This window comes from Puma concolor, chromosome B3 (assembly GCF_028749965.1).
Source record: "Puma concolor isolate L17-30 chromosome B3, mPumCon1.1.hap2, whole genome shotgun sequence".
In the NCBI taxonomy this organism is placed as follows: domain Eukaryota; kingdom Metazoa; phylum Chordata; class Mammalia; order Carnivora; family Felidae; genus Puma; species Puma concolor.
The window spans coordinates 146,695,565-146,708,939 of record NC_141672.1 but is presented as its reverse complement, the minus strand read 5'-3'; positions in this window follow the sequence as shown (position 1 = coordinate 146,708,939).

Genomic DNA, 13,375 nt, shown 5'->3' with positions numbered 1-13,375 from the left:
CAGGGGGATGTGTTTCTTCATCCTTCCCATCCCGTGCGCCAAAACCCTGCAGACTTCTCTATTTCAATAAGCTCCTAAGTTTGACTGATTACCTTTGGAGGTTGGTTTGGATGCAATTCCAACCATTAAGGAAGGATTAATTGGGTTGCCCTGGAAGGGACTTCGTTCTGGTTTCCAAATTCAATATGTGGCCGAGTTCTACCAAGAACTCGCACTCCTGGCCTACCCACTCTTGTAGTGAGCTAGCTGGCAGGGCCCAGCCTTACCAAGCAGAGGGCAAGGTATTGTGGCAGTAAATCCGAAATCCCATGCCTCCCAGCATTTACTCCGTCCCCAACTTCTCATAAATTTTTGAGGGAAATTTAAGGTGGTTTTTCTCCCTAAAAGGGAAATATGGATTGGAGGTTTTCATTCATTTTGATCTTGGCTTCCGAGTGGGGTTTGGAATCCGACTGGCACGCCATCCCAGCTGTGTATTAATGAAGACTGAGCTCTTGAAATTAAACTTTTATGACAATAACACACTGATGTACAAGCTCCTACAAGAGAAGATCTAAAATACTGCTACTCATAATGCATGGATCTTAAAAGCTTCCTGGTAACAACTGTCGGTCTTTGATATTTAATTAACCCCAGCCAGATCCAGTATAACATAGGCTGTTTAGCAAGTCCTAATAGTTACTAATAAAATAGTCATGTGTTTATTTATTCTTTGCCGTCATTTAGATGCAGTTAGCAATGCTTTTTTGTTCTCGGTTATCACATTTCCTGAGTCTGGGGGTCAAATGTGCTCCCAATAGATGCACAGCATGGCTTACTGTGCTTTGGTGGATAAACCCACTTACACGTTACCTTGTGAGTGGTCCTTACCCTGACACACTTCAGGGTCTAGACCAAGCCTATCCATCGTGCAGCGTTTGGGGAATGCGTTCAACGTGTCTGCCTCTTGTTCCCAACGTCTTGTATTTCAGGGCTACCTAGTTTTGCTCTTCCTTGTAATTATTGTTTGCTGATTATTTGCGTCTCCTACGCTTTGGCATTTAATCTTCTTTCTCATCTTCGAATTCTCTTCTAAAGTGTCACTATTATTTTTCCCCCGGCTTCCACAGCTTAGCTGTCGTCAGAAAACTTTCAGGCCAATTTTCAGAAGCTACAGTTCCACGCTTCTTAAAAATCTTCAGCCTTCGACGGCGTAAATCAATGCTCGGAAACACAAGATTTGTATTAAAAAAAAAAAAAAGCACTCTGGGGCACCTGCGTGGCTCAGTCAGTTAAGCGTCCGACTTTGGCTCAAGTCGTGATCTCACGGTCCGTGAGCTGGAGCCCCGCGTCAGGCTCTGTGCTGACAGCTGGGAGCCTGGAACCTGCTTCCCATTCTGTGTCTCCCTCTCTGCCCCTCCCCTGCTTGTGCTCTGTCTCTCTCTTAACCATTATATAACCTTAAATAACCATTAAAAATTAAAAGAAAAAACACACTCTGATTCTCTGTAGTGATTTTAGAATAGGTGGCAAATGTTTAACCTGAAATGTGGAATTTCTAAACTTAATTTCAAAAAAAAAAAAAAGTGAAGCAAGTGAACCCTCAGAAAACACACAAACAGAATGTTTGCCTGTCACTCATTAGGATCAGTATATGTATAAGTCGACAATGGAGATTTTCAGATAATCTAATTGTATACTCATTGGTTGGAACAATTATGTAAACGCCACACTCAGAAGAAAGCTAGGAAACATTTTCAAGCTACACACACATGCGCGGGCGCGCACGCAACTTTGAATGAAAAATGCAAGCACTTTGAGTCTCATTCTGGACACTCACCTGTTTATAAGACTGTCTGGCTGTCTTAGCTTTGCTTCCAAATGCATAATTTGCCCCTTGGAAAGGGGCTTTATAATGTACATAATCAAGATGAACCTAAAGCACATTGTTTCAGGTTGTGTACAAACCACGTCCCCGTCTTCCTCTTGAAGAGCAGCTCTTTCCTTATTTGAACTTCACCCACAACGCACTCAGCCATTCCCTGGGGTTTTTCCTCGAGCTCCCGTGAGAGCCCGGGAGGTGAGCCTCAGAAAGTTTGATTATCAGTCAGAATATTACTGGGCACAGGCACAAAGGCTTCTTTTTCCTGGACTGGCTTTTTTTCCTATCTACCCTCCCCTGGTGGGAAAAAATTCTGTGATGGACAAAAATGTATAAAAAAAAAAAAGAGGGACATGACTTCGAATAGCCCGGTTCATAGAGACAGAAAGTAGGAGAGTGGTCACCAGGAGCAGGGGAGGGAAGTCATACAGAGTTTCCATGTGGGCAGGTGACAAAGTTCTGGCGATGATGGTGGGGGTGGTCGCACAACACTGTGAATGTACTTAACGCCACTGCCTCGTACGCTAAAAAATGGTTAAAATGGCAAGTTTGGTGCTGTGCATATTTTCACACAGTCGTTTTGTTAAACAGGGGGACATGTTAGTAAAATAACACCTAGACTTATGCTCTGAGACAATGTTAGAAGGTTTGGCCGTCTTGTCCACGCTGCTCTCTGTAGACTCAGACACGCTCTCCTAGAGTGCCGCACAAGTGTGCCTCCCACCAGTAGGGGGTATTAGAGCTGCAAGGACTTCAGGCTTCTGCACCGTGGAGGAAACAACCAACAGATCTAAAAGATGACCTACCGAATGGGAGAAGATATTTGCCAATGACGTATCCGACCAAGGACTGGAATCCAAAACATATAAAGAACTTACAAAACTCAACACCCCAAACGCAAACAATCTCATTTAAAAATGGGCAGAAGACAGGAAGAGACACTTCTCCACAGAAGACATCCAGATGGCCAACAGACACACGAAAAGATGCTCAACATCGCTCGTCAACGGGGAAATACAAATCAAAACCACGATGAACTATACAACCTCACCCATGTCAGCATGGCTAAAATCAACGACACGGGAAACAACAGATGTCAGTGGGGACGTGGAGAAAGGGGAACCCTCTTGCACTGCTGCTGGGAATGCAAACTGGTGCAACCCCTCCGGAAAGCAGTGTGGAGGGTCCTCAAAAAGTTAAAAATAGAACTACCCTATGATCCAGTAATCGCACTACTGGGTATTTACCCAAAGTATACAAAAACACTAATTCGAAGGGATACATGCACCCTAACGTTCACAGCAGCACCATCTATAATAGTCAAACTATGGAAGCAGCCCAAGGGTCCACTGACTGATGATGTGGTATATCTATATCTGTATCTATATGTGTATCGTCTATATCTATATCCATAGATATAGATATAGATGTAGGTCTCTAATGGAATATTACAAAGCCATCAAAAAGAATGAAATCTTGCCATTTGCAATGACATAGACAGAGCTACAGAGTACCATGCTAAGTGAAATAAACCAGTCAGAGAAAGACAAATACCATACGATTTCACTCATATGTGGAATTTAAGAAACAAATGAGCAAAGGGAAAAAAAAAAAACAGAGAGAGACACAAACTAAGAAACAGACTCTTGACTAGAGAACACATTTCTGGCTACCAGAGGGAAAGGGGGTGGGGGGGATGGGTGAAATAGGGGGCGGGGACTAAGGAGGGCACCCGTTGTGATCAGCACCAGGTGACGCACGATGTGTCAAATCGCTGTCTGTGAACTAACTGGAATTAAAATAAAAGGAACAAATAAGTAAGTAAAAGTCATTGAGAAAAGAACAAGAACTGTGAGGACTTCGCATCCCTCCTCTAGGATGGGGTGGAAACCCTTGTGGGAGGGCGACTCTGTAGGGAATGTCAAGAGGATGGTGGCAGAGAAGGAAGAGGGAGGAGGCCAGGACGGCAGAGGGAAATCTGCACACCCACCTGAGGTGGTCTCTGTACGAAGTGAAGGAGACTCCATGAGAAAATTCGAGAAGTGTCCAACACCCACACCCCCATGCTCCCTGCCGCATCGTTCACAACAATCAAGACGTGGAAACGACCTGAGTGTCCATCCTCACGTGGAAGGATAAAGAAAATGTAGTGCAGGTGTATGCAATGGAATATCATTCAGCCTCATAAAAGAGGAAATCCTGTCATTGGCAACGAAATGGATGGGCCTGGGGGACATCGTGCTGAGTGAAATAAGCCGGACACAGATGGACAAATACCGCACGGTCTCACTTACATGTGCAATCTGAAACAGTCAGACTTCTAGAAGCAGAGAGTAGAATAGGAATTAGGGGGACGGGAGGGGGTCACCTGGGTGGCTCAGTGAAGTGTCCGACTTTGGCTCAAGTCCTGATCTTGTGGTTCATGAGTTCGAGCCCCACCTTGGGCTCTGTGCTGACAGTGCAGAGCCTACTTGGGATTCTGTATCTCCCTCTCTCTCTCTCCGTCCCTCCCCTGCTTATTCTCTCTCTCTCTCTCTCTCTGTCCTCTCTCTTTCCCTAAAAAGTAAATTAACAAGCAAACAAACAAATAAGTAAACGTTTTTAAAAAAAAGAATAGGGGGATCTCTCTCTCCTCTCTCTCTCTTCCTCTGAAAAATAAATAAATAAATAAATAAATAAGAAAACATTTAAAAAAAAAGGAAGTAGGGGGAGGGAGAGATGGGTAGGGGATGGTCAAGTGGTAGAGAAATTCAGTTATTCAAGGTAAGTAAGTTCTGGAGATCTGCTATACAGCACGCTGTCTATAGCTAACACTACTATATTGTATACTTCAAATGCTGTAAGAGGTTAGATTTTTCTCTCATGTTCTCACCAATAATAATAATAATAATAATAGAGGCAGGAGGAAACTTTGGGAGGTGATGGGTCTGTTTTTGGTCTTAATGGTGGTGACGGTTTCACAGGCATATACTTATCCCCAAACTCATTGAAGGAAACACATTAAATGTGTATATAAAAATGTCTATAAATCCGTACATTAAATATGTACTGCATTTTATGTCCATCAGACCTCAGTAGAGTGGTTTCCAAAAAATGCGTTCAACAGCGTCTTCTGGACTTGCAGTCTTTTTGTGGTTTCCAGCCTCTGCCCTACTTACTCATCCCCAACGGGGCCTGAGGTGTTCGGACCCCGGACGTGGGCCCTCCTGACCACCTCGCCAGCCTCTCCAAGGTCGGGGGGGGGGTGTTCCAGTCCTCCCCAAACCTGGCCACGCGCCCCCAGCAAGACTCACGGTCTGCGACGGCACTGACTTGGAAACGGGCCGGTGGTGCAACCGGGCCGGCGAGAAAGTGAATGGATGGAGAGCGGGTGCCCCTGCTCTGAGTCACTGGAGCTAAGGGTGAGCGTGCCCAAAGCACAAAGCCAGAGCCCTCGAGAGGGGCATCATGGAAGTGAGAAGATCTGGGCTGTCGTGGTCAGTATCTCCACCTCTGACGGGCAGGTTGTCAGGCGGGAGGGAAATCTGACTCGATCCGTAAAGCGAAAGCTGCCGGGCGACGTTTTGGCTGTTGGCTCCAGGCAAGGACCAGCTTTGTCCCACGGGGACCTGCCCAAAGGCACAAGAGGGATGCCCTTCCTCGGCCCCAGAACTCATCAAAGACATGGTGGGTGGAGGAGACGACGTCAGCGTCCGCGGACGTACCGTTGGAAACAGACCACATTGAAGCTCCTTCTTGCACGAGATTCTGCTAAGCCCTGAAGCCCTTCGTCTCTTTCCCCTGCCCTCCCAACCCAGCTGCGGTCTCCCTGGCCTGGGACCCTCCCCGCCTCGGTCCTGGGCCCCTGATCTCTCTTTCCAGTCCTGGCTATGACCAGCGCGGTCGTGTTCCTAAAACAGCGTGTTCCTTAGGGAGCTGCTCTGTTCCAAGGCCCATTCCCAACCACGTCCAACGAGAATGCCTCTCTCCACCTTTGAAATCCTTGAGAACCTCTCTCCCTGCGCACTGACTTCATAAACCTACTCGGGTAGACCTTCCTTTCCTCTGGCTCACCAGACTTCCACTGGGATCTTTGTTTTTTCCCGTAATGCATTTCGTGGCCCAGTCGGTTAAGCAGCCAACTTCAGCTCAGGTCATGATCTCACGGTTCGTGCGTTCAAGTCCCACACGGGGCTCTGTGCTGACAGCTCAGAGCCTGGATCTGGATCCTGTTTAGGATTCTGTCTCTCTCTCTCTCTCTCTCTCTCTCTCTCTCTCTGTCCCTCCCCTGCTCACTCTCTCTCTCAAAAATAAATAACCATTTTTTTAAAAAAAGTTTAAAATAACGCATTTCCTAGGCAGAGGGAACGAATGGTCCAGGCAAAGGCACAAATCTGCAAAAACACAAGATGTGTTCATGAAGCAGAAAGCAAAGGCTTTTGCTCCCAAACCCTATGACCCGCCATCCAGTCACCCCTCAAACAGCTTTGCTCCTCTACTTTTAAATAACGGTGACCGAGCCATGGAGTTGTCAAGTCCCCACATCCCCCTGCCCGTCCTCCCTCCCCAGGAATCCCCTCTGCCACCACACTGTCAATTCTAGGAGGTGGAATCATGTGACACTGCCATTGTGGTGGCTCCAAAACGTCCCACGTCAGAGATGTCACATGACGGTCTAACACCTTGGCGGGGTCCTTTCAACCCTCTCCTCCTCTCCTCTCATTATCCCAGATGCTCTGCCTGCTCTCACCCTGAGCCATCTGCCTCCAGGATCAGGGCCCCCAGCCCGTCCTGGCGCCGGCCCAGGCCAGGCGGCTCCCGGCTACCAAAACACAACATGGAATCTGCGTCCCCGGGATGCCTGCAACACGCACCCCGGAGCTCTCAACCAAACCTTCCGGGCCCTCCGCGATCCACGTCTCAGCCGCTTTTGCAGAGTTACCTTCCCCTGCCCAGTTCAGCTGGACCCGTCTCCGGAAGGGGCCTTGGAGCTCACCCAGCCCGGTGGCCCACGCGAGGCTTCGCTGCAGAATCCCGGGACCTTTGACTCCGTGAATCCAGCTCTATACATTCATTCATACGTGGGTTTTTTTTATTCATACTATAGGTGCGATAGTACCTCTGAAGTTTTTCCCTTAATCATACATCCTGGTTTAACATCCATACAAACTAGGAGGGCTGCCTTCTTTGTCACAGGATCCTGCAGGGTTGCCTAAGGTATGCATGTACATCTTGAACTAACCACCCTCTACTGAGGGATGTAGGGAGTTTGTTAAACTGCAGATTCCCAGGCTCCCCCTCAGGTGTTGATTTCTGAGGGTAGATCCAGGAAGTCTCATCTCGTGCAACTTTTCCAGGTTCCTCTCGTGGGGGCATCTCAAGGGACAAAGCAATCTACAAAGCAGGAAACGTGGGTGAATGAGTGAGCCCACCCGGGAGGTACCCCGTACCGCCTGTGTGGCTGTGAGAAGTAACCCCACCTATCAGAGTCCTGAGAGGTTCTCAGGGGTGTAGCTTTCTCGCAGTGCACTGTTGTTGAAGTGCCTCCTGAGTTATTACTGAAGGAATGTTAAGTCACGGCCACCGTGGTCTTAATGAGAGATGGGTTTTACTGGACTCTAAATCCATAGGTGGGAGGGTTAGACATTTTCAGTAAGCGATATATTAAATGTCCTCATAATGCATTGGAGTCATTTCTGGCCGTTCCGTAAAAGCAGGTGTTTCCCGCGTGTCTGCACCGGGTGCAGTTAGAAGGGTCTTGGTTTCCAGACATCTCTAGTCCCCCCTTCACCAGTGACTCCCTGCCGGGCAAGGCACTTAAGCTCCATTTCTTGGGCTGTAAAATCAGGATAATACTGATATCCCCATTATCGTCCCCATTTCATCGACGATAAAACTGAGGCACAGAGAAAGCTCAGCAATTTTCCCCAGTGACCCAGCTAGTAACTTTCTCCATCATTCTCCAGGGGCAACCAGTCTTCAACAGTTAATTGCACGTCTGTACTATCTTCTATTTCTGCCTAACAAGTCACCCCAAAACTTAGACACTCGGCAGCTGGGCATCTCTGCCCAGGTCTCCGCAAGGTTGCAGTCGACATGCCGGCCGGGGCTGCGGTCTCATCCGGAGATCCAGCCTAGGGCGTGTCCGCTCATTCTCCTTGTCGGCAGGTCGCAATCCTTACGGGCCACTGGGCTGAGCCCCTCAGTTCCTCGCAGCCAGAGACCCCCCTGCCCCATCTCTGGCCCCCGGGGCCTCTCACACAGCTGGTCGGACGGACACAGAAGCCACAGCCTTTTTATGACCTCACTTCAGAAGCGACATCCCATCCTGTGTGTGCGTCCTGTTCATTGGAAGCAAGTCACCACGTGCAAGCCCCCCTCAAGGGGAGGGTCCTCCCTGGGCCTGACCACCAGGAGGCGGGATGAACCCGCTCCAAGGCCACCCATCGTATCAGCCTCTGAAACTGTTCTACGCATCCAGCACTTGGCTGGTGCGAAAAGCCTGTCTTCTGCGTTTTGCCTGTACAGACACCAATGGGACCTCTGTGTTTGCTATGATGCATAGAATCCCACTGTGTGCAGGCTATGGAACTTAATAAACAGGTACCCCCGCGATGGGCATGCAGGATATTGCGAGGAAAAGAGACTTGTTCACTGATTTTCTAAATGTGCGTGCTGAGTACCCTTGTGGGCTCTGTATTAGGCGTTGGGGGCTCAGAGTTGAAAGGACAAGACGTTCTCAGACTCGGGGCCAGAAAAGACAAGGAAACAACCGTGAAAAGCACGGCGAGTGCTGCCGTGGAGAGGGGTAGAAGGTGTCCTTAAGCCCAAAAGGAGGCCTGAGCACGTCTGACACTTCCAGAAGGAAGGGAGAGCCATCTCTCTTTCCACGGACGCGCAAACTGAGTCACAGACCTGCCATTTGTCCCGCCCACCCTCCTGTGAAGACAGGTATTCCTGATGGAAGGGGCCCCACGGGCTCACGGGGTGGGCAGTACCCCTCACAGCATTTTCAGGCCATGCCCAGACCCCACAGGCCTAACAAATGCCCTAGGAGAGGGAGCCAATGGGAGGGAGCAAACGAAGAGCTTCACGTTCTGGAGGCAAACAACTGCTTATGTTTTACTCTTCAGTCAGGGTTCGGGCAACTTTCTGCCACTAAGTTAGTTCAGGGGATGTTTTTTGTTAAACTTTTTTTTAATGTTTATTTTTGAGAGGGAGAGAGAAACAGAGGGCGAGCAGGGGAGGGGCAGAGAAAGAGGGGGACCCAGAATCCCAAGCAGGCTCCAGGCCCCGAGCTGCCGGCGCAGAGCCCGACGCGGGGCTCGAACTCACGAACCGCGAGATCATGACCTGAGCCGAAGTCGGAGGTTGACCGATGGAGCCCCCAGCGCCCCATGGGAATGATGGTTCTTTCTTGATGATCAGTGCTTTTATTGATTTGAGAAGTGGGGAAAGGGCCCAGCTGCTGTCATGACACCAGGCCAGACACAGACTTGCCGAGGAGGACCAAGAACACGATCAGCCCCTCGTGAGCACAGGGACGTTTCTGTGCCATGTTTCCCGAAGCCTTGTTATTTCCTGACTGTTTTGTGACCAGCCGAACAGTGGACATGAAGCCAATTCTGTAATACGTTCATCACAGGAACACTGAAAAATATGTCTTTGATGAGGATAAAATGAGTGCCGAATATCCTGTCTAAAACAAACAAAAAACTCCATAAAAATGCCACCTGGGGGCACCTGGGGGACTCAGTCGGTTGAGCGTCCGACTTCGGCTCAGGTCATGATCCCGCGGCTCGTGAGTTCGAGCCCCACATCAGACTTAGGGCTGACAGCTCAGAACCTGGAGCCTGGTTCCGATTCTGTGTCTCCCTCTCTCTCTCTCTGCCCCTCGCCTGCTCGCACTCTGTTTCTCTTTCTCAAAAATGAATAAACATGAAAGAAAGAAAGAAAGAAAGAAAGAAAGAAAGAAAGAAAAGAAAACCATCATTCCCATGCTTGACTATTATGTGATGGATGAGGGCTCTCCTGGAAAAGCCATTTTTTTTCTAGCGGTGTAGATAGGGGCTTTGGACTCAGATGGATCCAGGGTGGAATCCTAGTCCGGGGCTTATTGGCCCTAGGTAGGTCACTGAACTGCTCGACAACTCAGTCTCCTTATCTCTGAAATGGGTTTACTCACATACATCCCACTGGGCTGGGTGAGCGCCGAGCGGAGTTCAGAGTGAGGGCTCAATAGACTGTCACAATCCTGTAAGGGGTGCTTAACTACCCCCCCTTCCACTTCCTCCCTTCTGGAAAGCAGGAGGGCCTTAACAGTGGGGGACGAGCCCTTAGTAAGGGGGCAGGGGCAGGTTGTGACCGGATCAGGGGAGGGAGGCAGGCAAAGGTAGGCAACATTCAGCACCTGAAGGGCCCTTGCTCCCTAGCGGGCGAGGAAATGACCTTCTGAAGGTGACAGTGACCCCCAGCCATCCACCTCTTCCCGAGTTACCTTGTCCCCCGAAAGCTTTACAGACGACTACGTCCAGCGCTGTGTGGCCCAGCGGGCTCAGAACCCCGTTGAGAGGGGGCAAACTTGTTCATATTTCTTGGAAAGATAAGGCTTTCGAGATACGAGGTCTGGCTTACCTCGTGTCTGAAATTCACCGAAGATAAAGAAGCTTTTCCGGAGAGGCGACTCGGGACCCAAGCTGCAGGGAAAGGGGAAAGGCTGCTGACAACAGATCCGTTCCCAGAATTCTCCATAAAATGACTTCAGCCTGACGAGGCAGGAAGAGCGTGAGCCCGGGTGAGAACACCCAGGATTGTGTTTGTGCAGACTGCATTTCGAGTATTTGCATTTTACCGCAAATAGGCACTGCAAAATGTCAATGGCGCCTCCTCCGCGCTGTGGTAAGATCCACAGGAGAGAATGGAGGTAACAGGGCTTTTGAACATCCCATGTGCGCGTTATTATTATTAATTGGGTGCAATCTACCACTCTGGCGGGTAAAACAAGTTCCTTCGCGTTGACGCCCAGTGCTCCCCCACCACATTCCTGACACCGCAAGAGCGACCCTGGCTAGCGGAGAATCCCAGATGCGTTCAAACACCAGGACAGTATCGCCAATTTCAAGGCGGTGAATAAACGGCAGGAAAGATACATTTGCTTTGTCTCTACCAGGGTTTCTGAAACCCTGAGCTGCATGATTCCTTGCTGTGCCTCGTGGGACATTTCACGGCATCCCTGACCACTGCCCACGAGATGCCAGGAGCACTAGCCCCAATTGTCACACCCAAAAATGTCCCCCGAGACTGCCTAAATGGGGGGGGGGGGTGCAAAACCCACCCCCGCTGAGCAGTAGATAAAGAAATAGCGTGGGGAAAGCTGTCTGCCAGCTGGAATTTCAGAGACCAGAGAGATTTCAGAGGGGGCACCAATATAGCCTCTCTCGCCTCTCCAGCTGGAGGACGGTCACCTGCGCAGCCCGTGGCCACCTTCAGGGTCGTCACCTGGGGGATCTGGGGAATGGGACAGAAGGCTTGCCTCGGATCAAAAGCTAATGCCAGTCTGATCCCACTAGCCTTTTCCACGCCCTGTGCCGGTGACCAGGGCCTGCCCCGCAGGGGAAACCAATGGGTTAAAAGAGAGAAAGCTCTTTCTCCTGAGAAACCAACATTTATTAATAATACATCCCCAAACTCCATGTCAACCAAGGGAACCTCTCCCCACAAAGGTATGTGGGCCACTCAAAGCGTATGTCAGCAGCCTCAAGACCTGATCTTTTTTTATTTTCCAAAGCAGCATATGGACCCCAAGAAAATCTCCACGTGTGAGGAAGAGCCCATGAGAAATTCCGTCAAGGCTTTTGTTTTTTCCTTGTCCTCTCTGTAATCACTCTGCTGGAGCAGAAAAGCAGTTACATGGCCGAAGAGGTAAGTGTAAAAGGAACCTTGGTTCTGTTCTAGGCATTTCTGAACAGTTAACAGGAAAGGTGGGAAACACTGTAACACTGCTTCTCGCCAGGCCTCGGCCAGGGGGTAAACACCATCTGGGAACGTTCCAGAGGCTGGAGATGATGCCAGAAATTTCCCAAGCCGGGCCACTCCTTTTTCCCTTCCCACCCCAAATTCCAGCCTCCTGCCTTTACACGGCAGCATTTGAACCAAACAAATCAGGAGCGACGATGGACAAGGCCGTTGCTAAATTTCTGGACAGATAGAAATGAATACAAAGGGAAAAGAGGAACCCCCACTGAATATATATTGTAGCCCACGGTCTGGACTCACCTGCTGAATGTTACCCATCCGCACAGATGAAAAGAGAAGCCTGCCACAGTCTGGGCAGACACGGTTCTCCGGGGGCAGTGGATCCGCTGGAAAGTTTGCTGGGAATTCAGGGGCATGGTCCGGTCATATCTGAATACTCTCTAGAAGACAGAGCTCAGGTCAAGTGAAACACGGTGGCCCCATCATTTGACAAAGCCCCACAGCCAGGCAGCAGGTATAGGTCTGCTAAAAACAAAACAAAAAAACTTCTCTCAAACAACAACAAACAGTTAACCCCCTCAGCCTGTCAACACCAATTAGTTTGTCTTTCCGGCAGAAGCCTCTTAAGACCAGTCCTCAAATCCAGCGGGGTCCTCTGCAAGCAGAAACCGTCATTCAGCGGGGTCCTCTGCAAGCAGAAACCGTCATTCAGCGGGGTCCTCTGCAAGCAGAAACCGTCATTCAGCGGGGTCCTCTGCAAGCAGAAACCGTCATTCAGCGGGGTCCTCTGCAAGCAGAAACCGTCATTGCGCAGCTGCCCCCAAGAAGCGACCCTCCATGGAAACTTCCAACAGCAAACACAGCCCTTAGGCTCCCTGTACCCGGAAGGGGCCAGGCCGGGCGGGATTATAGCTTTGCCAGGCTCCAAGCACTCTTGTGTCCTGGGCTCCTTCCTGCATAATAATATCAACATTAAAGTGTATCTTTGATGTAACTTTACTTTTAACATTTTATTTCCTTCGTGTTTCAGGAAAATTTAATAGGTTCTCGTGGGCCTGAAAATTCAAACGTTTCCTTTGAAGAATTTCATCGCTTTTGGGTTTTCTCTCTTCTGATTTTGAAAGCAATCAAACATTTTTTGCTGGGCCCCTGAAAAGTGTCGTGGGCCCTAGGCACCGTGCCTGCTATGTCTAATGGGGAAGTGAGCCCTGATTCAGTAGAAGCGTGCAATTACAAAAAAAATAAATAAATAAAGTTACCCACAGTCTATACGTTCAGCTCTTCACAACTCTGGCCTGTTTTGAAAGCCCATTCTATTGACAAAATACTGACATCATATGCCTGGAATGAATACATTTTCACCAGCCACTTAAAAGTGATTTACACAAGTGGGCTCCAAGGGGCTTAGAAACAAACAAGCAAACAAAAACAAAAACAAAACAACACCAAGCCGCCACACAAGATAGATTTTCTTCAATATTTTATTTATATAGAAATACTTAAAAAACAAAGTAGCACCATTACTTAAGTCTTACCTTTATTATGTAGAACTTTAAATGT